The following is a 27,648-nucleotide window of genomic DNA, read 5'->3' as shown; positions in this document are numbered from 1 at the left end:
AATCACTAAAAATTTCACAAGAAAGCTAAGGCATTGTGGAAGAAGTATTTTTTTGGTTGTATGACTTCCATACCAGAACACGAATGTGATCAGAATTGATCAAAGTCAAGCTATTAAGAGAAACTACTCAAGAATGTGCTAGTCTTGGTAAGCATCTCTCTCATGTCATCCTCACAGAGACCTAGACTAGAACCTTCAAAATCCGATGCTGGGGGTTCTGACAGCGGAGCAGAAGGTTTGGTTGAGGGAGCTTTCTCAGTCATCATACTTCTTGACCTCTCTAGAAGCATGAAGCTCTTTCCTAGAAACTCTTCTGGGACTTTTTTAAAATGACACCACTTTCTTGGTTCTCCTCTGAGTTGTCTGACTTCTTCTTTTGCTGGATCTTAATTGACATCATTTCCACTGTAAGTATCCTCAGCCCTTTTTTCCTTCCTTTCTGTATTCTCTCTCCTGGTGACCTCGCCAACTCTCATAGATTTAATTATCATTTCTACATCAGTGACTCATGGATTTATATATCCAGCACTAATCTGTCTATCGAACTCCAGTCCTACATATCCAGCTGCCTACTACATATTTAGAAATAGATGTCCCATAGACTTCTCAAATCTAACATCTCTAAAATTGAACATGTTGCCTTTTCCCAAAAAACTTACCCCAAAACTTCTGTATTTCCCTAGAAGGCTACCCTCCTTCTGTTCAACCTACTTGACAACCTTGTTATCTTCCTCAACTCCTCACTCTATTTATGAAATCTTGTTTTTTCTACCTCCACAACATCTCCTGCATCTTTCTATTTCTTTCCAGTCACAGAACTGTGACCCTAGTTCACATTCTCATCACCAGTTACAATAGCTTCCAAATTACTCTCCTTGCCTCATTTCTCTGCCTTCTTCAATTCATGCCTTGCATAACTATTTAAATCGTTTTCCTAAATTGCAAATCTGTTAATATCTCTTCCCTATTCAATAATCTCTAGAGACATAGTTTAATAAAACCTGTTATAAGAATACGCGTTTGGGAACTATGTTGCATATGGATTATAAAGAGAAGGCCTAGCATCTGGAAACTTGAGCCAAGAGGAAATTACAATAATGTGGCCCAAGATGCTGATGCTTATATGTTAAGAAACACAAGACTTGTGCTTAATGTTTTCAAAAAGAGAAGAGTGGCTCCCTCCAAGATCAAATATAAACTCCTGTTTGTAATGATAAGTGCTATCCTCCTTCACACTGAGAAATGGAAATGAATTAATATTGTTTGCTAAAGAAAAATATATATGCACACACACATAAGGGCATTATTTTATGTTAAGATTTTTCTATAGTTTTTATATTTGTAAGCTTGACATTTATTATTATAAATATATATTACATGCAATATATTTTATTGTATTATATTGTGTTGCATTATATTGTACTGTGTTATACATAATTATATATTAAAAGTTTGATATTTAACAACCTTGCCCCAATCTATCTTTCAATCAATCAACAAATAGACATTTACTATATGTGTGAAACACTGTGCTGAGTGTTTTCAGCTTTATTATGCATTATTCACACTATGCATATTGATCCAGTCAAACTGGATTTCTTACTCCTCTGAAAAAGAGCTCCATCTTCTGCCTTCTTACTTCTGCACTGCCTTCCCCCATATCTAGAATGCATTCTCCTCCCCACCAACCCACCCCAGCTACTCCTACTCCCCCACCCAACCCCTGTGACTCTCAGAATATCCAACTTCCTTCAAGGCTCAGTTCAAGGGTCACCTTCTACAGTAAGTCTTTCCTAATGCTCCTAGCTACTCACACCTTCTCTGAATCACCGTATATTTATGTTAGATATACCTGTAAATGTACACATTGTCTCCCCAAGCTAGACTATAAGATTTTGTGGGCAGAGATTGTTTTTGCCTCTGTCTTTCATTCCCAGAACCTGGCATATAGTAGATACTTAATAACTGTTTATTAATTGATCTATTGACTGATAAATATGACAAGACTAGTAGACTCTCTGAGAGGCAATCTAGACAATGCTCAGGTGAGAATGGCCAGCCTAAGTCTGGCTACATGAGAGACATCACCATTCTCCCACAACAGAGCATAAAAGAAACCAATTGCTATTCTGAGCATATATAGTATATAAACAGCATGGCCATGACAGAAAGATAAGCTTTCTTCTTAAGAAAAAAATGCTTAATTTAAATGTGCCTATTCTCTAATGATTACATCAATATGAACAGAAAAGATAGGGTTCATACTTTTTCTAAGAATCTCCAGGAGTTCTTTAATACCCCAAGTAGGTCAAAACTGAGCCGGTGGGAGGTGCACGATACAGTGGAATTCCCCCTGGTTTGGGGAGTCAGGATCTGAGCTTGAACCTCAGTTCTGCTACTATGGGATCTTAGGTAAGTCTCTTAAACTCTCTAAGTTTCAGTTTATTCATCCATAAGATGAGAGAATTGGACTAATGACACATTATATCTCCTAAATGAATGTTTTCATGACAGAGCACTATGCTTTCCTTCCCTAACTCTGCCTCTCAGCTTCCCTGATTCCCTTCAAGTCTCAGCTAAAATTCTACTTTCTGAAAGAAAGTCTTTCCCGATCCTCCTTAATCTTCATGTTTTCTTCTGAGACCACCCCCAATTTATCCTGTCTATATTCTTTTTCACCTAGTTGCTTACGTATTGTCTCCACCATTAAACTATAAACTCCATGAGGACAGAGACTGTTTTTTGGCCTTTCTTTGTATCCCTAACATGTAGCACAGTGTCTAACACATAGTGGGTACTTAATAAATGCTACCTTCTAATGCTTCTTTTGGCCTTAAATCTATGATCTTATGATTATGCGCTTCTTATAAACCACTGTATACCCTTCTTATTCACAGGAAGTGAAATCTCCATTCCTCAGCTATTACCATGGACAGTTTGGTGGCCAGCTTTTGTGGCAGCTAGATAGTACAGTAGATCGAGTACTGCTCTTGGAATCCAAGAAGACTCATCTTCATGAATTCAAACCCAGTCTCAGATACTTACTAGCTGTATGACCCTGGGTAAATCACTTAACCCTGTTTGCCTCAGTTTCCTTATCTGTAAAATGAGCTGGAGAATGAAGTAGCAAACCACTCCAGTATCTTTAACAAAAAAACTCTGAATGGGTCATGAAGAGTTGGACATGACTGAAATAACTCAAAACAACAACTCTTGGGGATGCTGCTATAATAAGCTTTTAACAATTTTTAATAAGTTTTTAATAAATGTTTCTTGTATTTGTAAAGAGACAAACTGAGGATTAGAGTAGTGATGCAACTTGCCCATTGCTAATAAGTGTGAAAGCTGGAGTTTGAATTTAGGGCTATCAAACAAAGAGTAAAACAACATTCTGTGTGAAACATCAAATGATTTGAATTCTAGATACTCCCTAGGTAAAACCATCAGTCTTCTGAATGCTGATGTGCCTGTACAAGGCATGCCATGACCTAAACTCAACCTGTCTGTCTTCTAATTCTGAAAGAGACAGCACTATCTGAAGGCTGCACCGCTTTTGACAAATATAAAGTGGACTGGTTTTTTTTCCCAAATTTTCCAATCAAACTGTTCGTTTTCGATAGAGTCAACACAGTTGTCCCTGTTAATGTAAGGACAGTGAGATCAGTTGGGTCCACAGAAACAGATTACAAAGCAGGTGGCTTCAGGCTAAAGATAAAGCATGTCCTCATGTAACTTGCACGAGTGGGATGGAGATAGCTCCTAATGCAATGAAGAGATTGTATAGTTACTTATTTCTACTGTAGAAATCTCAGCAAGGGCCTTATCGCTACCAGAATGCCCCTAAGGGCCTCTGCTGGGGCCCTGCTCTAATCACAGTCCACAGGTATTTGCAAAGCTTTAACTCTCAACAAATGCCAAAACATATCTAAAAGTCATTGCAGGTCACAGGAGGAAAGAGCCTTAGAATCATAAGATGTGGAATGTAAGAGCTGGAAGGAATCTGAAAGAGCTTCCAGACTAGTCTAGTCTAGACCTGTCTCATTTAGCCTAATCATTTAATAGAAGGAAGAAACTTGGCCCCCAAGAGCGAAAAGGGTTTAACCCAGTGTGATACCCAGAGATAATTTAGAGCAGAGTCAGGACTGGACCCCTGACCTCATATGACTCTCCCTCCAGGGCTCTTTTTATTTTGTCCCTATAAGTTTTTGCCCATTCACGACTAGCAAGTAAGGTTAAACCGGGACAGAGGGCAAACAGTTTCTGTACTAGAATCAGAGGCCGTATCTCCACGTTCTCAGCTAAGTAGAGCAATGGATAGAGCAGTAGGCTTGCAGTTAGAAAGGCTTGAGTTCAGATCTGATCTGGAGTGTGACTCTAGAATGTGACTCACCTCACCTCTGTCTGCTTCAGTTTCTTCACTTATAAAATGAGGATGCTAATACCACCCCCTTGCCAGGATTATTATGAGGACCAAATGAAATGATATTTATAAGTTGCTTAGAACTGCCTAACACACAGTAGGTACTTAATAAATGCTTGTCCCCCATCCACCAGGCACTGATCTTGTTGTTTAGTCCAGGAGTGGAGAATCTGCAGCCTCGAGAGGCCCTCCAGGTCCTCAAGTGTGGCCCTTTGACTAAATCCAAACTTCACAGAACTTAGTCCCTTCTGAGATTTTTAAACCTCCTAGAATCCAGATTCTATTCCACTGCCTACTTTTGTGGCATTCACTTTCTGCAGCTGTACTTTTCTCAGTATTTATCCTATTATCTGCCATAACTCGTATATGAATCAACCAGATAACCATCATATTTAGACTTCTGTCTCTGATCTCTGCTAGTCTACCCACTAAGAGCCTGTTGTTTTCACCCATGCTCAGCAGAGTATGACGAGGGTGGCAAAGAGATTTGTAACCATGCTACATAAAGATTGGTTCATAGGATAAGAACAAGATTTAGAGCTGGACAGAAGCTCGGGGTCTATCTACTCTGATCTCTTCCCTTTACAAAGGACAAAACTGAGGCCCAGGGAGGATAAGCAACTTGCCCAAGATCACACAGATGGTAGGCACCAGATAAACTTAAATATAAAATACAAAAAAGCAATGCAGAAATCAAATGTTTTTAAAAATCAACTTCTCTACTCACAGCTAACCTTTGAGATAGAATGAGTACTATTATCTCCATTTTTCAGATAAGAAAAGTAGGACTCAGAAAGTTGAAGTCTCAAAGCTACTTCTGCGGCAGGATTTTAAACAAGGTCTCCTGACTCCAAAGTCAGTGCTCAGGAATCAGACATTTGGAGCCTCAAAAGCACAGTTAACCATCATCATTGTATAGCCCCAAACAAACTCAATTTTATGTCTTCCTTAGTAGTAGTATCTTCAGGATAAAGAGGACTTTCAAGTAGGTTAGGATCATCCAGCTTTCCTTGGACACCTCATATAGTACACTAGGAAGACTCTAGATTTGGAGACATGAGGACCTGGATTGAAATCCAAATTCTTTCCCTATCTACTTGACTTGGGTAATTCACTTAACATCTCTGGTCCTCAGTTTTCTCATCTGTACATTGAGGCATGGATTATACAGTCTTCCAAGGCATTATATCCCTTTCAGTCCTAAATCGTTTGATTTGCAATATTGAGCGTGCTGGACTCTATGGCAAGGATTTAAGCACTTGCAGTAAACACTTAATAAGTATGTATTGATTGGGTGATTTATTAGAACTGGAAGTCCTTAATTATAATCTAGTTTCTCCTCCTTAACCCATGTGATACATGAGAAAACTGAGTCTCAGAAAGATACAACATCCCAGAGGTGGCAACTTGATCTGAGATCTGAATCTGAGTCTTCTGGCTACAAATTCAGTGCTCTTTCCACTAAACCCCTCTGCATCCCATGACTCATAGTATGGGATGTAAATGACCAGATTTAAATAAGTTGAAGTGGCTGGAGCCATTAGCTAGAATTCATAGATCTGTTAGATGTGCCAGAATTTCATTGCAACAATATTTAGAACCTTAAAATCACAGAACTAGAAGGTACCTCATTGTTGTTCAGTCATTTCAGTTGTGTTCAACTCTTCATGATCCTATTTGGGGTTTTCTTGGCAAAGATACTAGAGGAATTTGCCATTTCCTTCACCAGCTCATTTTACAGGTGAGGAAACTGAGGCAAACAGCATTAAGTGACTTACCCACGATCACACAGCTTATAAGTATCTGAAGCCACATTTGAACTCAGGCCTTCCTGATTCTAGTCCAGTGTTCTATCCACGGCATTACCTAGCTTGCCCCCAGAAGGAACCTCAGAAATCATCTATTCTAACAATGACCTAAAACATGAATCTCCCCAAGAATATCTCTGATAAGTGATCATTCAATCTCTGATTGACAGTCTATAGTATTAGAGAACAACTGACTGAGCCCCTGCAGCAACTTTCCTTTTATTTTTTTTACAACTCTAATTTTTATATTCCTCCTTATTCTGATCAGAAATCTGCCTCTCTTCCATGTTCTGTGGGCCCAAGCACACTGTTGTCCCAAAAAATTAAACTTAAAATAAATTTATAAATAAATTTAAAATTTTAAAAATAAAATTTAAAATATTGCAAGATCACATTCACGTTTCACTTAAGTCTTCTTTTCTCCAGGATAAACATGCCCAGTTCCCTCTATTGAGCCTTCTATGGCATGACCTCAAGTGCCCTCACCATTCTGATCCCTCTCCTGTGGACATGCTTAGTTTGTTAATATCCTTCCTCCAATGTAGTACCCAGAGCTAAACAACACAGATGTGGTCTAACCAGGTCCACCTCAGGGTTCTGCATCTGGATCAGGTTCTTAGAGCTGTCTGATCCTCTAATGGTCTGCCATGAAGCAATGCACTAAGCCTGATATGCCTAGAAAAGAATAGGGAGATAGGGAGAATTTTACTTTTTGGAAATCTGAAGGGCTAAATTCTTCCCATAGCACAAATGTAGAACAAACTGTGATCTGGGACTCAGAAAAACATGGGCTGAAGGATGTTAGGCGAGGATTGTGAGGAACATAAAGGGGGGAGGGGGAGATATAGACCAGAGAGGGCTTTGGGAATTGGGGAGGGTCACCTGCATATAATCCCTTCAGGTCAGTTTTCACTACTGATTTCCAAAGCTGATTTTCTATCCACATGGGTAGAAATACTCCTAGAATTGGCCTAGCTAGGTAGGGAGTGGCTCTTTCACTCTGGCATTCTGGGTTCTTTGACTCACAACTTAGAGGAGACCCTTTTTAATCATCTTTTGACACAACCTGAAACTTATTCTACTATTTCTAAGGGAAGATATTGTTCTGAGCATAAATTCATAAATTCCTCCTCCTCTCTTCTTAGCGAAATAGACCTTTCCTACTCCCTACTCCTTTCCTATTACCTCAGATTTATATAACACATGAAGAGTCACAAAGTGAGTTCTCACCAATAACCCCATGAAACATAGAGCATGACTATTATTATCTCTTTCAGAGACGAGTAAACAGAAGCTTAGGGGAAAAAATTAATTATCTTTCCCATGGACATCCAGCCAGTCAGTCATCAGAGGCAGGATTAGAACTCAGGCTTCTCAGTTTCAGGTCCAGCAATTTTTCCATAATGCCCCATTGCCTCTAGAATGACATGTTTAAGTATTTCACAAAACAAAGAACTATCTTGCATATTCTAACTCAATGCAGGAACAACATGCAAATATTCCCTGATGGGGAATACTTTGAACTAGACGACTACCCATTTAGTCTAAGACTGTGAAATATGGTTTTATTTCTAGTTCAGTATGTAAAGTTGGTTATATGGGGGGGTTGGGGGGGGGCGCGGTAAAGGCAGGAAAATTAGAAGCCTAGGTCTAATTCTTCTTATAGCTGACCATGAGACCTTGGAAAGTGACTTCTCTGGGGCTATGTTACATTTTTCATACTATGATTTGTTTGGGAATAATGGCTCAATAAAATAAAAATTAAATTAGGAGTCTAAGGAAGGGAGAGGAAAGGACTAAGCATTTACTATATGTCTACTGTGTGCCAGGTATTGCACTAAGCACTTTACAAATATTATCTCATTGGATCTTTACAGCAATCGTAGGAGGTGGTGCTATTATTATCCTCATTTTACAATTGAGGAAACTGAGGCAGACAGAGGTGAGATGACTTACCCAGGGTCACACAGCTAAATATCTCAGGCTGAATTTGGATTCAGGTCTTCCTGACTGCAAACCCAACACTGGGTACAGATTGCAGGAGCTAGATTCAAATTCTGATTCTGCTGCTTACTACCTGCATGTTTATAAAATTTTGCCAGTAAAATGAGGGGGGTGGATTAAAGCCCCACAGGCCCTTTCAGCTATAATCTATGATCTATCAACTTGATGTAGTACAAAGAGTACTGGATTTGGAGCCAAAAGTCTTAGTTTCAAATTCCAAATGATTTATGTGTGATTTATGTAGTCTTGAGCAAGTCTCTTTACTTTGTTGTTTTCGTCTGTAAAATGAAGGGTTTGGACTAAATGACGTTCTAGTTCTAAATCTATGATCTTCCCAGCTCTGACACTCTGTACTGTAATCCCAAGGTCTCTTCCAGTGCTTGAATTCCACATCACTAAGTGATATTTACAGGTTTCCTCCATTTATCTCAGGAGGTCTTTGGCAAAGTGGAATCGGACCCCCTCGGCTCTATCCCATGTGAATGTATTATAGGCAACACTATTATAACAAGGTCTTTCTGATCTCCCCAATCACTAAACCCTCTTGGTCCATGTCCATGGTTGGCTTATGTTATACTGCACTCTGTGCTTTAACCAGGATACCATGGTTTTATTGGGCAAATAAAATGAACTGAAAATTAGCAAGAGAAGCTTTAAATTAAAAGGATTAAATTTAAAAGGTTCCATAGGAAGTAGAGGTTGGATATGTGATTTCCTTGGCACAGGGAGGAAACTCTCTCTGCAAACATATGTTGCAACTTCTTTATAACTTAGAGCATTGAAAAGTTAAGTGACTTGCCTAAGGTCTTTCTAGAGGCAGAACCTGAACTACAGGTTTCCCTGGCTTCAAGGTCAGCTCTTTATCATCTATACTATACCGCCTCTAAGGGCTTTCACTGATAACCCAATTGGATTCAGTCCACAGTGATACTAAATTCCATGTTATATTTGACCATGCTATAGGCACCATTCTATAAAAAACAATGAGGCATCTTTTTTTTCATGAAAGAAGCCATCTCTAACTTTATTAGACAAATAAAACAGAAGGAAAATTAGCAAGCAAAGCTTTAAATTAACAAGATGCTATTTTACAAGGTCCCATAAAAATTCAGTAAAGATATACGTCAGTAGTGGCTGAGTCATGAGCCTTGTGTGCCTTTTATTACACAGTATGGATAATTTTTCTCAAATGTAACGGTGTGTTTTTCTTCCAAACATGCTCTGTTCAACAATTTGGAAAAATGAATTCCCTCCCAACCATTGCTTTTCTCAACCACAAAACAATAAAATAAAGATAGGGTCAGAGAGGACATGGCTGTTCTCCTTGTGCAGCCTGAGCTGGACTGAACTGGGCTAGGCTGTGCTCTTGCATGGTGACTGGTCTAAACAAAATAACCAAATCTTGCCTTGTGGGACGATTTAGAAGTTTCTGTCCCGAGAAAAGACGCTTAAGATTCTTGTTGTCCACAGAGCACAGCAATTGACAGCTGGGAGCCATTTGTCAACAGGAGGGTTTAGGTAGCAAACACACCCACTTCACTAGCCCTTAAACTTTAATTCGAACAACACAATGTCCTCTTTATATCTGCAAGGAACATCTGCTAGTTGCTGGCTGCCTTTAGGCTTGGGCCTCTGTTTCATTGAAACCCTCGGCCTCATGCCTCATTTACCTTCAGGGCCCCTGAGAACGAGGCCAGAATCACCAGTAGTAGTTCAACAGGCCAAGTTAGGGAGATTTTCAGGGCCAGGGAAAGGCCTCCAGTTAGGGAGAAAAATTATCTGGACCCTACTAACTGTTTCCAGAAAGACCAGTCAAACAATCAACAAGTATTTAAGTGCCTATATGCACCAGGTGCAGTAATAAAAGTACAAAGAATGAACACAATCTTGGTCCTCAGTGAGATTACATTCCAAAGGGAGAAAACAAGGGCATATGAAAGTGAGTACAGTATAAATATAAAGGTAATAAGTACGAATATATACAAAATAGTTAAATAGAAGGTAGTTAGGGATGAAAGTCTCTAGCAGCTGGCAGTATCTGGTGATGCTTCATATTTATTAAACACTTACTATGTGCCAGGCATGGGACAGCCAGGAGGTACAATGTGCCAGGCCTGAAGCCAAGAAAACACATCTTCCTGAGTTTAAATCTGGCCTCAGAAATTTACTAGCTGTAGGAAATCACTTAACCCTATTTGCCTCAGTTTCTTCATCTATAAAATGAGCTGGAGAAGGAAATGTCAAACCACTCCAGTATCTTTGCCAAGAAAACCCCAAATGAGGTCATGAAGAGTCAGTCAAAATGAAAACAATTAAATAATAAAAACAGTTTAACTCTATGTTTGGAGGGCAGGGCAGCAGTATGAGAAAGAGGAAGAGGCAATGTTAGAGGGCAAAGAACACTAGCCTCAGAATTAGAAGCTGAGAGCTTAAATTCCAGATCTCTGTTAAATGGAGAAGACTTGAAGAGGGTGTGATAGTGGTCTTCCAGTATTTGAAAGACTGAAAAAGCAATGGAGACAGACTTCTACTCCTGGTACCAGAGTGAGACTAAGCATCATGGAAAGAAGTCACAGAAAGGTAGATTTAGGTTCCAGGTAAGAAAAAATCTCCTAATAATCAAAGCCACCCAATCGTGGACTGAGCTACCAAGCACAAGAAGTAGCAGCCACATCTTCACTGGAGGTCTTCAAATGGTGGCCGGGCCCCCCTTGTTGAGAAGGGATTTCTGTAAGTAGGAATTTGACAAGAATTTGAACTCTGAGGTCTCTTTCAACTCAGAGATTCTATGATGCTGGAACTTTAGCCTATGGAATAGACATTTCAAAGGATCTTGGACTACCCAATCCGATATCCTCATTTTATAGATGAGGAAAACAAGGTCCAGAGAGGTGCATCAAACTATTTCATCTCTTTGGAAGGAGATGACCTCTAAGTCCCCTTTCCATTCTGACTTTCTATTGAGTGGTATAATGGGATAGCAAGAATACCGGGCTTGAAGTCAAGAGAAACTTGGGTCTAAGACCTACTCTGAGTACTTTTTAAAACTTATATGACCTTATATATTACTTATTTTTACTTGTTTGTTTGTTTATACTTAACCTCTATGAGTCTCCCAGTTGTGTTAGCTATAAAATCGAGGTAACACATGAAACACCTACTTCTCAGGGTTGCTTTGAGGATCAAATAAGGCAGCCCTTTGCAAATGTTAAAGCACTATATGAATGCCCGGTGTGTATCCCCATCACCATTAAATTCAGTGGAAAATATAGGTTGGAGCAAGTTTGCAGATGGTCTAAGTGTGGACTTGGTTTTGCAAGAGGTAGGAAGTTTTTTTTTTTCAAAGAGGAGAGTGGTGTTGAAATAAATATTTGAGGAATATGAAAATTCCAATAACTCTTTAGAAGGAGAGCATTCAAAACATTCCATGCCATCTTAGCAGTCTGCTTGTGTGGCACCACTCAAGCGTAGGTGTGATGGGAGTGACCAGAGCCAGGTAGAGTTAGTCAAGCATTTTGGAAGAGGCAAGTATTAAGTAGGACTTGGAAATATACTCAGTACTAAGCTAAAATCTGTCAATCAATGGTCTTGCCAACTGTTTATCTTGTCAATGATTTTCCAGGAATATTAAGTAATAACAATGTAAGTGGGTGGCCTTAGTCATCAGCTTCTTTTCCCTATCATAAATCTCAACTGCTTCTGTCCATTTACCCCTTTGCAGTTTGCTGGCTTCCTGGGATTGTAAGAGGGGCTACTGAGGACACTGTGAATCACTGCCTCTCACAGAGTTCCCCTTATTTGTGACAAGTTTCAACAAAACCAGATTTGCTATTGGGCATCATCTCAGGGCATTATGCCTCCTAGAACTCTCACTGATTCCTATAAAAGCAATGCATGATCAGATTCCTCCCAGCCCACTCACCAACGAACTGAACTGCTGAGCAATTAAAACTATAACCTAGCACGTACAGGATCCCTCAAAGATCCACTACTGTTAAGGAGGTTTGGGTGGCTCAGACACAGTTATAGCCTGTCCCTATTAAACCTTGACCAGATGCATGGTGCAAATTCACATAAATGTCGTTTCCTATTACCATCTTGCTCTTCTAGGCCATTCTCTTTGACTTTCATGGTTTCCCTTCCCTTCTCCCATCAGCATGCCTCTTTTCTACCTTTCCAAATCGTACTCAGATTCCAAGACCTAACCTAAATTCCATTTCCTCCATGGAATCTTCCAAGGTTCCTGAAGCTTAAAACAGAGACTGGTAACCACTGTGTCCTTTAAACTTATATGGTCTTCTCCCTACTCACTGAACCCGAGTTAAGCTATAAATTCAATGACTTGTTATATCTTTCAGGCTAAGTTACTTTCCCAAACTGGGCATCTATGGTCTATATTCCAAAGTTCCCTCCAGTGCTAATACTTTAGAATTCTATGACTCCCTCATTCGTGTGTATATGTCCTATTTTCTCTACTAGAATCTGAATTCTGAAATCTGAAACCTAAGAGTAGGAATTATGTTTCATTCATCATTATATGCCCCTTATTTTCAAGAAGGAAAAAGGAGGTAACTTCTTGCTAACACCTGAAGTAGTCCATTCTACTCTTAAATAGTTCTCATTGTTAGCAGGTTTTATTTATATTATGAACATATATAATATATTATATTTATATGCTTTTCTGCAACTTCAACACAGTATCCCTATTTCTGCCCTCTGGAGTCAAGTGAAATAACTTCCTAATCCTTCATCCATATGACAGTCTTTCAAATACTTGAAGATAACTGTAATCCATCCTCATTCAATTTTTCTCTTCCCCAACCTAAACATTCCTTGGTTTTTCCATCAATCCTTTTATGACATGGTCCCTCATGAAGCTTCTCCTAGAGTAAGGCTTTTCAAAAAGTAAGTGTTCAGTCAATACCTGTTAAATGATAAATTGATTTCTTATATCCTCTTCCAAAGATCCTGTGTGGTAAGCCTATCCTGGATCATCAACCCTTCAGGCATTTGTAATTGTGTTGCAATCTCGCTCCCTGACCATTGCAAGTTCTGCTCTCATTTCCTGAGCCAAGGCCAGAGCTATTTGGAAAGACTTGTCGGCATTCCATTCAGGGGATCGAAAGTGGTGGACCCCATATGCGCCCTGTTATGGCATTGGCTCTGGTGTGAAAGTCAAAGGTAAGTATGCTACCATGGCATACATTCAAAAGAACAGGGGGAGTGAAAGCAGAGAAGGAAGGGAGGCGCCAGAGAGCACAGGCTATAAAAATACTCCATCCCTGCCCAGATGATTAAATGGGCCTTTGGGGATGGGAAGTGTCCCACAAGTAAATAAATACCAGGTCTCCTGCCCATGTAACAGGATAAGATGGAAAACACACTACATGATGAAACTGTATTTAAAAGATGCAAGTCAAAACAAATAAATTAACCTAGTATGTTATGAAACAATTAAAACAATATTCCCCTCCCCCTACTTTTAATGAGAAGTTTCTTAATTGACTTAAATCATTGACATTTGACTCAATCTAAAATGGCCTACAAGTTTCCTCAGGTCCTCCACACTGACAAAAGGATAATGACCTCTATGGACCCCTTCAATACCAGTTGGTCTACCAAGGAACTCAGCAGGCAGTGTGGCAGAGTAAAGAGCACTGGACTTGAATTTAGGAACTCTGAATTCAAATTTCAACTCAGACAATTATTAACTATGCATTGAAGGACAAGTGATTTCAAGTCTCAACTTCTTCATCTGAAAAATGGGGATAATATTTGTACAGTGTGGTGTTATATGGATGAATACTTGATTTGGAGCCAGAGGACCTGGGTTCTAGATTTCATATCTTTTGTTTGTTAGCTGTGTGACTGTGAAAGAATCACTTCAGATCTCTAGGCATCAGTTTCTTCATCTATAAAATGAAGGTGTTAGACTACCAGATGACTTCAAAAGTTCTTTTCAGCTCTGTTGATTATCTCCAATTTATCCTATTTGCATGTAGCTATTTACACGGAGTCTCCCCTTATTGGACTGGGAAATCTTGAATGCCAGGACCTTTTTTTGTCTTTTATTTTTTTATTTTCAGTGCTCAACACACAGTGCCTGGCACATAGTAGACATTTAAATGCTTGTTGAATGTTGATTGACAATTCACATTTTTGTTGTGAGGGAATTGTTCGATCAACCTGGAAGTTCTATAGACATGAGTCATTACTATTTTCCTTATAAAAATCAGACAGATCATTTCTTACAGCCTTGGAATTCATGTGCTTAAGGGACTTTATGGTCCTTCCCATCAGAGAAGGAATATATTTTTTTGATGATGAAGAGGAATTATTCTGTTCTCTATTCATTGAGAACACTAGTGTCTTTTAGGTCATCAAATATTAAATCACGTCTATAAGTGCCATCTACTGCATTAGGCTTTTCCAGTTTTCCCCAGCTGCTAGTGGTGCCTCCCAATCCCCTTGCATCTATTCGTATATACCTATAAACATGTGTTATTTCCCTGTTAGAATGTAAGCAGTGATTGATTGGTTGATTACAAAGGAAAATGACCAACTAAACCAAATCCAAAAGGAGGATGAGAAAGGTGGGGGGAATGTTTTAGGGAGGATTAGATCAAACACCTGGGGGGGTAAGGCAGACTGAAGGAAGTGATGATGCCTGGAGAGACAAGTGAAAAAGTACTGAATTTGAACTGAAGACCTTGTTTTAGGTTTCAGAAACTGCATTTACTGGCTTTGTGACCACAAACATTCCAATTCGTTTCTCTGAGCCTTGATTCCCTAATTCTGTAAAAGAATGATAATTATACTTGTACTGCTTACCTGACAATGTTGTTTTGAGATCCCCATGACTGAAGGTGTTGGAGCAATCAGAGATACTAAACTAAGGCATTCTCACCCTAGGAGGAAGGTTGGACTAGGACACTAGATAACCTCTGCAATCCCTTCCAACTCTAAAAAGCTAAGTTTCTGCTTCCCAGTCTCTGCTGGGAAGTTTTAAGGTCCAGGATCTGTTTACACATCTCTTTTTGTAACATCTCACTTATCTGGACATTCACTTATCGGAACATAGCCAAGGGCCAGGAAGGAAGTTTAAAAAAAAAGAAGACACTGAGCAGCCATACCAGATGTCACAAATTCCCTTCATTGAAGATTGTTTACTTTATTCCCAGAAGAGGCAGGTGGGCTTTTACTCAGCTGGTTCTTCAGTCCACATCGGATGGAAGCAGTGAGTTCCTGATGGAAGGAAAGGAGGTTTGCTACTCCAAGCACAGCGACAGCAGCAAGTGGAACACAGTGAAGGAAGAGTAAAACCTGTTAAGAACAAATGTAAGAATTCACTTCATATCTCAGGTTAATTCCTGCAGATTGGAGCAATTTTGCTTAGACACTCCATTAGGTACCAAGAACATAACCATTATCCGATCATAATCATGGAAAACCATCCCAATGAGACTGAAAGAATACTAGACATAAAAGTCAAGAGTCTTGCTTTTTGGTTCCATTTATTGTGTGACTTTGAGTGAGTTATTCTACCACTCTGAGGTTATTTCCTCATTTGTAAACTGGCTTCAAATCATCTCAGAATCTCTCTTCTGCAGGAGGCTTTTCCAGGTCCTGCCTCCCTTTTCTGTTGCCTTCGTTTGGAAATTATCTGCTATACATGTGTTACAAGTACATAATGATTTACATTGTGTTTCTTTCACTAGGATGTATGCTTCTTAAGAAAAGGGACCCAATTTTGTCCTCAAATTTTGTACCTGGATCATAGTAAGTACTTAATAAATGATTGAGTTCGAGAGGGTTATAACAGCGCCCATGTGATAGCATAGGCACTGTTATTATCTTTGCTAGAACATTTTGAGAAAAGTATCCTGAGGAACAGGCACCCTTTGATCTGCTTTCCAGTAGCAATATCAGATTTACCACATGGTAATATAGAAATGTGAGTGGTTATTAATTCTGATCATAAGCATAAATTCCAGAGGTGTTGATGGGAGGTGAGGGGAATATAGAGTGCTAAGGTGGGTGTCAGTTAGACCTGGATTCCTATCCCCCCTCAGAAACTTACTAGCTGTGTGGCCCCCCAGGGAAGTCACTTAAAGTGACTTCTATATAAGTAATCATCTTTAGAAAGATTTCCATCCCAAAAGGTGAATACACAAAAAAGTGTGATGCTCACCTGAGTGAGCAGAGCTCATTGTGAAAGTCGTTCACTGGATTAGAGCAGACTTGCTCAAAAGATCAGACAATAATAATAATTTACAGTAGAGCATGCGACTTATAGTAGTCCCATGAAGTAAGTAGAGAAAGCTATATTATTCCTATTTAAGAAGTCAGGAAACTGAGGCTCAGAAAAGTGAAGGGATGACTCTATAAGGGAAAGAATAGTGGATTTTGCCAAAAGACTTTATTCTCCTGCCTGATTTGTCATTTTAACGCTATATGGATTTACGTCAGTTGCCCTATGTAAAAAATAAAAGTATTAGCTAGATGATCTGTAAAGTTTCTTGTAACACATCTAGCATTGTGCCATGCACATGACAGGCATTTAATACATACTTTTTTTTGCATTTAAATTTATTTATTTACGTTTTCAACATTCATTTCCACAAACTTTTGGGTTCCAAATTGCCCCCCCTTTCTCCCCTCCCCCTGCCCCCAAACGCCGAGCATTCTAATTACCCCTATCATCAATCTGTCCTCCCTTCTAACATTCCTCCCTTCCCTTATCCCCATCTTCTCTTTTGTCCTTTTGGGCAAGATAAATTTCTGTGCCCCATTACCTGTATTTCTTATTTCCTAGTAGCAAGAACAGTACTCAACAGTTGTTCCTAAAACTTTGAGTTCCAACTTCTCTTCATCCCTTCCTCTCCACCCATTCCCTTTGGGAAGGCAAGCAATTCAATATAGGCCATATCTGTGTAGTTTTGCAAATGACTTCCATAATTGTCGTGTTGTATAAGACTAACTATATTTCCCTCCATCCTATCCTGCCCCCCATCGCTTCTATTCTCTCTTTTCACCTTGTCCTTTCCCAAGAGTGTTGACTTCTAGTTGCTCCCTCCCCTCACGACCCACCCTTCCATCATCCCTCCCACCCTGCTTATCCCTTTCTCCCCCACTTTCCTGTATTGTAAGATAGGTTTTCATACCAAAATGAGCGTGCATTTTATTCCTTCCTTTAGTCAAATGTGATGAGAGTAAGCTTCATTTTTTTCCCTCACCTCCCCCCTTTTTCCCTCCACTGAAAAGTCTTTTACTTGCCTCTTTTATGAGAGTTAATTTGCCCCATTCCATTTCTCCCTTTCTCCTCCCAATATATTTCTCTCTCACCGCTTAATTTCATTTTTTTAAGATATGATCCCATCCTATTCAATTCACTCTGTGTTCTCTGTCTCTGTGTGTGTGCGCGTGCGTGTGTGTGTGTGTGTGTGTGTGTGTGTGTGTGTGTAATCCCACCAACTACCCAGATACTGAAAAGTTTCAAGAGTTACAAATATTGTCTTTCCATGTAGGAATGTAAACAGTTCAACTTTAGTAAGTCCCTTATGACTTCTCTTTGCTGTTTACCTTGTCATGCTTCTCTTCATTCTTGTGTTTGAAAGTCAAATGTTCTTTTCAGCTCTGGTCTTTTCATTAAGAATGCTTGAAAGTCCTCTATTTCATTGAAAGACCATTTTTTTCCCTGAAGTATTATACTCAGTTTTGCTGGGTAGGTAATCCTTGGTTTTAGTCCTAGTTCCTTTGACTTCTGGAATATCCTATTCCATGCCCTTCGATCCCTTAATGTAGAAGCTGCTAGGCCTTGTGTTATCCTGATTGTATTTCCACAATACTTGAATTGTTTCTTTCTAGCTGCTTGCAATATTTTCTCTTTGACCTGGTAACTCTGGAATTTGGTCACAATGTTCCTAGGAGTTTCTCTTTTTGGATCTCTTTCAGGTGGTGATAGGTGGATTCTTTCAATATTTATTTTGCCCCCTGGTTCTAGAATATCAGGGCAGTTTTCCTTGATAATTTCATGAAAGATGATGTCTAGGCTCTATTTTTGATCATGGCTTTCAGGTAGTCCCATAATTTTTAAATTGTCTCTCCTGGATCTATTTTCCAGGTCAGTTGTTTTTCCAATGAGTTATTTCACATTATCTTCCATTTTTTCATTCTTTTGGTTTTGTTTGGTTTCTCATAAAGTCATTAACCTCCAATTGTTCCATTCTAATTTTTAAAGAACCATTTTCTTCAGTGAGCTTTTGAACCTCCTTTTCCATTTGGCTAATTCTGCTTTTTAAAGCATTTTTCTCCTCTTTGGCTTTTTGAACCTCTTTTGCCAATTGAGTTAGCCTATTTTTAAAGATGTTATTTTCTTCAGCATTTTTTTGAGTCTTTTTTGGGTCTCAATGCTTTTCTTGAATCTCTTTCATTTCTCTTCCCAGTTTTTCCTCCACTTCTCTTACTTGATTTTCAAAATCCTTTTTGAGCTCTTCCATGGCCTGAGACCATTAAATATTTATTTTGGATGTTTGGGACATAGAAGCCTTGACTTTTATGTCTTTCCCTGATGGTAAGCATTGTTCCTCCTCATCTGAAAGGATGGGGAAAGATATCTGTTCACCAAGAAAGTAACCTTCTATAGTCTTATTTTTTTTCCCTTTTTTGGGCATTTTCCCATCCAGTTACTTGACTTTTAGATCCTTTGTCAAGAGCAGGGTATATTCCGCGAATCTCTAAGATCTCAGTTCCTCCAAGGTGGCATAGTCAAGTGTGTACATGGTCTGGGAGCAGCTAGAGATTTTTGTTCCCAGAATTTTAGCAGTTTCCTCTCCATAGTCACCTGGCCTCCAGTTCTGCTGCCATTCAGTGTGAGATAAAGTTCAGCTTCCTCAGGGCGTCTACACAGGGCTGAGGTAAAAGTCAGCTCCTCAGTGCCCCCAGGACTTTTTCAATCCAACAATGGATGTGGGCTGCTGTAGGGGCTGCAGTGGGAACTGCTGCCGCCTGCCCAATGTGGCCTCTGTGGCCGTTGCCTAAGGCCAGAGCTATGGGAAGGCCCATCTCCCTTCCCGGCCAGCTGAAAAAACCCTGTCACTGACTTTTGGCACCTGTAGGTTGAGGGATCTGCGAACCCACTGCTGCAGCTGCTGATAGATTCCACCCTGATGTCTCCTCCTCCCAGAGCTGCACCACACTGCGAGGCCAAGGCTGGGCTGGGTTCCACTCTGTGTCCAGTGCAACAGACAATTCCTGTGGGCCTTTCAGGTCACCCTGAGCTGGAAATCTCCTCCAATCTGTTGTTCTCTGCTTCTGCTGCTCCAAAATTTGTTAAGAGTCCCTCTCTACAGGTATTTTATGGGCTGTGTGGGGAGAGCCTGCATTTTTGTGTCTTTCTACTCTGTCAGCTTGGCTCTGCCAATACATACTTTTTGATTAATAGATTGGTTGATTATGGTTCTTGTATTCCATGATACTTTGACTTTCCCATGGTCATACAACCAATTAGATCAGAACTGAGATTCACACTACAGTACACTGACATCAATTTCTGTACCTTCTGCAGGACACCACCTTACCTCCAATGAAGGGATGTCAGTACAATGGCCCAGTATAATGGCTAGCTCATATCTCACTCTGGAGAGTTGTCTGAGGCTCAGGAAGAGGTTAAGTGATCACCAGAGTCACATAGTTAGTAATTGTCAGATGTGGGATTTGAACCCAGATCTTCCTGATTCAAGCCCAGTATTCTTTTGGCTGTAGTACATTGCTTCTCTGCCTTGCTAATAGTATTTATTTCAAAAATATTTGTTCAATTGTTTGTTTTTTCCACCTACATCATAAGCACTATCACTGTAAGTGTTTTACCAGTAAAAGCAGGTTGAGTAACATCAGGGATGACCCAAACCTACCCCTCAAGGTCAGCTGCACATTCATTTCCACAGGGAAAGTATCTGAACTATCTGTATTCTTTGCATTTGCTGGCCAAGGCCAGAGTGTTTCTTCCAGACTTCTAGATACAGTCAGAAAAAGGAAAACTAGAGCATTTGTGGGAACCTTTGTCCTTCTCCTGGTTCAACTTACCGCTCCTGTCCCCTCCAACTTATCTGTTGAAACCCTGAATGGATTTACAGGGAGGTCAGGCTGACAGACTGGGTTATAGGGCTCCTCAATCACTTCAACTAAATGTAACTAGTATTTATTCAGTATCTATGTGCAAAGAATAGTGCCTGGTGATGAGTACAAGCCTTTCTCCAAGGAAGCTGTAATCTAGTAGGGAGAAGGACTGGGGTAGGAGATGCAGGTAGTGGGAAAGAGTTCTATGATTTCATTGGTACACAAAATTCCTGATAAATTCTCTAAGCTTGTAGATTGGAACTTGTTGAGCAGCAGATATTCTTAGAGTATTACCCCGGGGCACTGAGGCATTCAGTGACTGGTCAAGGGTCACACAGTCAGTTCAATGTATGTCAGAACTGAACTTGAAGTCTTCCTGATTCTTCCCTTGTTTGCCTGATTTGGAGGCTGACTTTCTATCTACTATATCACATTGACTCTCTCGAAGGAAGGATTTAAACAAAAAACAAATAGTATGATGAAATAAAGGCAAAAGGAGAGGTATGTAGATTGGACCTGTGATTTCTTAGACCTACAAAATTCCCCAATAAGAATACACTTTCCATACCAATGCAGATCAGTACCTTCTCTATGCCTCATTGCCTCAGAGAAATACAGAGGGCACTGAGAAGTTAAGTGGATCCTTCAGGGTCATACAGACACTCTGGGTCAGAGGCAGGTCTTAAATCTAGATATTCCTGGCTTTAAGACCAATTCTCTAAAGCTTAAACACAAAAGAAGTTAGAAGGAAAGAGGTCAGCAAAAATCTTTTTAGCAAAATTCTCTGATAAATACCTACAGGGAATTGATAAAAGTATATAAAAGTCATCAAAAAAGCAGGGGTAGCAATCATGATCTCAAATAAAGCAAAATCAATAATAGATCTGATTAAAAGAGATAAGCAGGAAAACTACATTTTACTATATTTATGTGACATAGACAAAGAAGCAATATCAATGTTAAACATAGATGCGTCAAATGGTATAGCATCCAAAACTTCAAGGAAAAGTTGAATGTGTTATAGGAGGAAAGACAGTAAAACTATACTAATGGGGGAACTTCAACTTTCCCCTTTCAGAACTAGATAAGTCTAACAGTGGGGAACCTGAGGCCTCAAGGCCACATTTGGCCTTCTAGGACCTTGGGTGTAGCCTTTTGACTGAGTCCAAGTTTTACAGAATAAATCCTTTTATTAAGGGAATTTTTAAAAGAAGTTTGGATTCAGGCAGAAGGCTGCACTTGAGGACCTAGAGAGCCACCTGTGGCCTTGAGACAGTAGATCCCTCACCCCTGGTCTAACCAAATAACAAACAAGAAAGAAGATGAATAAAATTCTAGAAAAATTAAATATGATAAACCTCTGAAGAAAATAGAATAGGAGTAGAAAGAAATATACATTTTTCTCAGCAGTATATGACACCTGCAAAAAATTCACTACGCATTAGGTTACAAAAACCTCACAACCAAATGCAGAAAAGCAGAAATATTAAATGCATCCTTTTTAGACCATCATGCAATAAAAAAATCACATTCAATAAAGAGCTTTGGAAATACAAATTAAAAATTAATTGGAAAGTAAACAAACTAATTCTAAAGAATGAGTGGGTAAAAGAACAAATCATAGGGACAATCAATAATTTCATTAAAGAGAATACAACAATGAGACAACACACCAAAATTTATAGTATGAAGCCAAAGCAGTACTTAGAGGAGAATTTATATCTCTAAATGCTTACATCGATAAAAGAGAAAGAATATATCAAAAAAGTAGGCACAGTACCATAAAAAAAACTAGCAAAAGAACAAATGAAAAATCCTCAATTAAACACCAAAATTGGAAATCCTGAAAATCAAATGACAGATTAATAAAATTGAAAGTAAGAAAACAATTGAACTAATAAATAAAACTAGGAACTGGTTTTATGAAAAAGCCAATTAAGTATGTGAACTATTAGTTAATTTGATTTAAGAAAAAAAAGAAATAAGAAAAGCCAAATTACCATTATCAAAAATGAAAAGGGTGAATTCACTGCCAATGAACAGAAAATTAAAGCAATTATTAGGAGCCATTTTGCCCAATTATATTCCAATAAATTTGACAATCTAAGTGAAATGAATGAATATTTACAAAAGTATAAGTTGTCTGGATTAGCAGAGGAGAAAACAGAATGCTCAAATAACTCCATGGGCAGCCTAGTGATGCAATGGATAGAGAGTCAGGTCTGGAGTCAAATTCAAATCTGGCCTCACTTATTAGTTGCATGACCCTGAGCAAGTCACTCAACTCTGCCTCAGTTTCTTCATCTGTAAAAGGACCTAGAGAAAGAAATGGCAAAGTACTCCAGTAACTTTGCCAAGAAATGAATGGTGTCATGAATGGGGTCACAAAGAATAAGACATGACTGAAAAATTACTGAACAAAATAATCCTGTCTTAGAAATTGAACAAGCCATCAATGAGTACCCTAAGAAAAAAAATCACTGGAACTAGATGGATTAACAAGTGAATTCTATTAAACATTTAAAGAACAATTAAATCTAATACTATATAAACTGGGACAGGTAGGGGGTACAATGGATAGAGAACTAGGCTTAGAATCAGGAAGACATCTTTATATGTTCAAATCCAGCCTCAGACATTTATAAGCTGTATGACCCTCAGCAAATCGCTTAACCCTGTTTGCCTCAGTTCCTCATCTGTAAAATTAGCTAAACAAGAACATGGCAAGCTACTCAATATCTTTGCCAAGAAAACCCCAAAACAGGGTCAAGGAAAATTGGACATGACTGAAACAACTGAACATTATATAAACTATTTGGAAAAATAAGCAAAGGAGTCCTACCAAATTCATTTTACAACACAGATATGGTGCTGATACCTAAAGCAAGAAGAACAAAAACAAAGAAAGAAAACTATCGACCAATTTCTCTAATGAATATTGATGCAAAAAATTTAAAGAATAAGAATCATCCACAAGTAAAGAGTCAAAAGATATGAATAAGCAGTTAAGGGATGAAACACAAGCTATCAACAAAGCTATGAAAAGATGATCCAAATCCATAATAATAAGGGTAATGCAAATCAGTGTAACTCAGGATCTGCCTTACATCAAGGAAAAGAGGTAAGATACAGTGGTGAGGAAAAGAAAAGCAAGATCTTTCTTGGATCTTGCATCTTCCATTTTCTTCTATATATATCCCCTGAGGGAAGATCACTAAAGGCAACTTCCACCTCCTACAACCAGTTTGATCACCCAATCAGGATGTGGACAACCTTCAGTGCAAAGAAGAGTAACCTTCCCCTTGTTCTGAGGCTTTCTGTCTCCTGCTAACAAGAAGAGATAAGTCAATGGGGAAAGGGACTTCCGTCTTTTGCTGAATAATTCCTGCCTAATCTACAGCCTTCAGAGGAGAGAGTAGTATTAAAATAGGGCTTTGCATTTGATCATCTGCCTTCTTCTTGCTTCGAGATTCATGCTATTTATATCTACCAACCATTCAAAATCCTGGTGGCTATTGTCTACAGACCTTCAGCTCACTCCTATACCTTCCTCAATGAGTTCAATATCTGAATCAAAATCTTTCTATCTTCCCCAATTCTTGCCCACATAATTAAAGACTTCAATCTACATATTGACTTTCCCACAAACATCCTAATCATTCAGTTCTTCAACCTACTCAATTCCTATAACATACTCCTCCACCCCACTTCAATACCACACAAAGATAGTCATACCTTTCATCTTACAATCACTCACAAATGCACCACTTCCATGATCAAGAATTATAAAATCACTTTATTTAATCATAATCTATTGTCTTTCCTCCTCCCCTTCTGTTTTCTTTTACCACCACTGCTCATCTATAACATGACCATCAGTCTTTCTTCAGTTCTCTCACTGGTTATCTCCCCTATACTAGCCACTCTCTCCTCTTATCCCCATGCTGACCTCATGGTGAACCAGTTCAGCTCTACATTGTTCTTTTTCTCTTGAGCCTCTAGCTCCCATATCATTTCACCAATTGAATCTAAGACTCAGCCTTAGATCACTCCCACCATTTATCCTCTTCGCTCCTATATATGTACTGAACAAAGTGGAGAAAATCATGCAACCATTCTAAACTTGTTAATTCTAAATTTATGTTACAAAATTTCAATCGGGCCTTTACTGCTGCTAGGCAATCCCACCTTACAAACAAATCCTCCCTTACAAACTTATTATCTCATCCTTCCTCATCCTTTTCACCTTACTCAAACTTCCCATGGCTCCCCCTTCTTCTACCCTCTTGTCTGAGAAACTTGCCTCATATTTTACAGAAAAAAGTAAAGGCATTTACCAGGAGCTCCATTTTTCTTCCCTCTTCCTAATCCCATACCACTCATGTACCTTCTGCCACAAACTTCTCCTTCACCCCTATCTCAGATAAAGAGGTGATCATACTACTTGCCCAAACTAACCCCTCTATCTATACAAGCAATTCCATTCTTACCCAACTCAACTCAGAAATTGTCCCCTCTGTCATCCCCACACTATGACTAATTTTCAATCTCTCTGTCTACTGATTCATTCCCTATTGACTACAGACATGGTTATGTCTCCCCCATGCCCAAAAAACTCTTATGTCATCCTTCTATTACCATTATCATTTTATATGTCATCTGCCTATTGTGGCTAAACTCCTCTCAATGGCTTCTACAATAGGTAATCTCACATTTTCTCTTCTCATTCTCTCCTTGACCCCTTACCACCTAACTTTACCATTCCACCAAAACTACTCTCTCAAAGTTACCAATGATCTCTTATTTGTCACATCCGATGGCCTTTTCTCAATCCACATTCTCAGCCTCTCATCAGTCTTTGCACTATTGATCACTCTCTTCTCCTAGATACTCACTTATCTCTAGGTTTCCTGAATAACACTTTTTCCTAGTACTCCTACCTGTCAGTCTTCTCAGTCTTTCTCAGTCTCCTTTGATTGGATCCTTATCCAGATAATACCTTCTAACCATAGGTATCCCAGAAGGTTCTGGAATGAACTCTTGTCTCATCTCTTTATATACTACTTCACTTAGTGATTCCATCAACTCTCATGGATTTATCTCTATGATGATTCTCAAGTCTGTATATCCTGTCCTAACCTTTTTACTAACCTCCAAACTCACATCTCCAACTGCCTATCAGACATCTCCAACTAGATGATCAGGTGACATCTTAAACTCAGCATGTCTAAAACTGTACTCATTGTCTTTACCCCATACCCACCCCCACCTCCTAATTTTCCTGTTCCTGTAAGAAGCAACACTATATTCTCACTATCTCAGGCTTGCAACTCTGGTATCATCCTCAATTCTTCACTCTCTCTCACCTCCCTCCATATCCAACATGTTGAAAGACCTGTCCTTTTCACTTTTGCAACATTTCTCAAATATGTCCCCTTTCTTCTCTGACACTGCTCCCATTCTGGTATGGGCTTCATTACCTCATGGATGGATTATTGCAATAGTCTAATGGTAGGTCTCTGCCTCTTCTCTTCCCTCTCCAATCTATCTTCTATTCAGCAACCAAAATGATTTTCTGAAAGTTAAGGTTTGACAATGTCACAATATTCAATAAACTTCAGGGTCTTCCTATCATTTCCAGAATCCAATACTACTTGTCTTCCAAAATCCTTCAAAAACTAGACACCACTTACCTTTCCAGTCTTTGGGGCCAGAGGAAATCTTACTTTGTGATCCAGTGACACTAGCCTCCTTGCTGTTTGTTTTATGAGTAAAACATTCAATATCTGAGTTCTGAGCACTTTTTTCTGCCTGTTCACCATGCTTGGAATGTTCTTCCTCTTCATCTCTGTCTACTGACTTCTCTGACTTCCTTTAAGTCCCAGCTAAAATCCCATCTTTTCCAAGAAGCCTTTCCCAATCCCTCTTTATTCTGTCTTCCCTCTTTTGATTATTTCCTATTTATCCTATGAGGTGTCAGTGTGTTCAGGAAAGAGTAGCACTTCTAGTATGAAAACTGCCAAGCCCTTTCAGGTCTGCTCATCCACCTTTGGTGTCCACATGATTCACCCAACTCTCACCTGTGGCTCCAAGAAACTGTAGTATGTGCAGTGGTCTTGCCCTAATAAACCATTTTTGTAGATGGAATAAACCAGGATAACCAAGAATTCTCAAACCCTTTGATGAGCAAAGGGGTGTCTACCTCAAGCATGTGAAGACTTTCCCTGGCAGAAGGGGAAGATGAGAACAATTTGTCCCAATAGCCATGAAGTTGACTGAAGCAGGTACTGTTACACTTAAAACTTGGTGAGATATCAAAGACACTAAGGTCATCCACTGCGTCCCAAGTCATCATCAGTCATCTTGATTTTTGTCCTGTCATTGTACTCTGATGATTCTGGTAAAGTGAGTGAGGCCAATGATTTTGTGCAACTTGCCTCACTTAAATCCAATTTATGCTCAAATCAAAAGACATCACCTATACCATTATATCAAGATCAGCTACTACACTGGTGATAGATTATTTAACTTAATGGATCTGCTGTTTGTTTGTGCTAATTTTGGCCTAACATTTAACACCAAGAAAACACAGGTTCTCCACTAGCCAGCACCACATCATTTATACTAAGAAATATTAAATGCTGTGGATAAGTTCACTTACCTTGGCAGTACAATTTCCAGAGATGTACATATAAATGATGAGGTTGATGCACACATTGCCAGAGCTAGTTCAGTGTTTGGGAGTCTCCAAAGGAAAGTGTGGGAGAGAAGAGGTATTAGACTGATTATAAAACTGAAGGTCTACAGAGCTGTTGTGCTGACCTCATTGGGGTATGCATGTGAAACCTGGACAGTATATTAGCCCCATGCTAGGAAATGGAATCACTTCCATTTGAATTGGGAGGATTCTGGAGATCACCTGGCAAGATAAGGTACTAGATACTAAGGTGCTTTCTCAAGCTAAACTGCCAAACATTTAAATTCCACTGTAGAGAGGGCAACTGCAATAGGCTTGCCATGTTCAAACGCCAAACATATATCTGCCTAAAATAGTATTTTACAGAGAACTCATACAAGGAAAGCACTCACATGGAGGTCAGAAGAAGCAATACAAAAGCACTGTCAAAGTCTCTGAAAAATATTGATATCAATGGTGTGATATGGGAGACACTGGCAAAGGACTGCCCAATATAGCATGCCCACATTACAGAAGGCTCTGTACTCTATGAGTGAAGAAGAATTACACTAGTTCAAAAGCAACATGAGATATGCAAATTTAGAGCCATCTCCACTCCAAAA

At 39.3% G+C, this 27,648-nt stretch overlaps 1 long non-coding RNA gene across 1 annotated transcript in view; it reads right to left on the bottom strand.

Annotated features, from left to right (window-relative positions):
* Window positions 1-15,369: 15,369 nt before the first annotated feature.
* The window catches only part of LOC140518249 (uncharacterized), a 53,835-nt gene continuing 41,556 nt past the window's right edge, over window positions 15,370-27,648 (bottom strand). The window contains exon 2 of the long non-coding RNA XR_011971881.1: window positions 15,370-15,555. This is a non-coding gene — a long non-coding RNA (uncharacterized lncRNA). The remainder of the gene's footprint in view (window positions 15,556-27,648) is intronic.

This window comes from Notamacropus eugenii, chromosome 1, assembly GCF_028372415.1.
Source record: "Notamacropus eugenii isolate mMacEug1 chromosome 1, mMacEug1.pri_v2, whole genome shotgun sequence".
Taxonomy (NCBI): domain Eukaryota; kingdom Metazoa; phylum Chordata; class Mammalia; order Diprotodontia; family Macropodidae; genus Notamacropus; species Notamacropus eugenii.
Note: the sequence above shows the minus strand (reverse complement) of the source record. Positions and strands in the feature narration are given on the sequence as shown.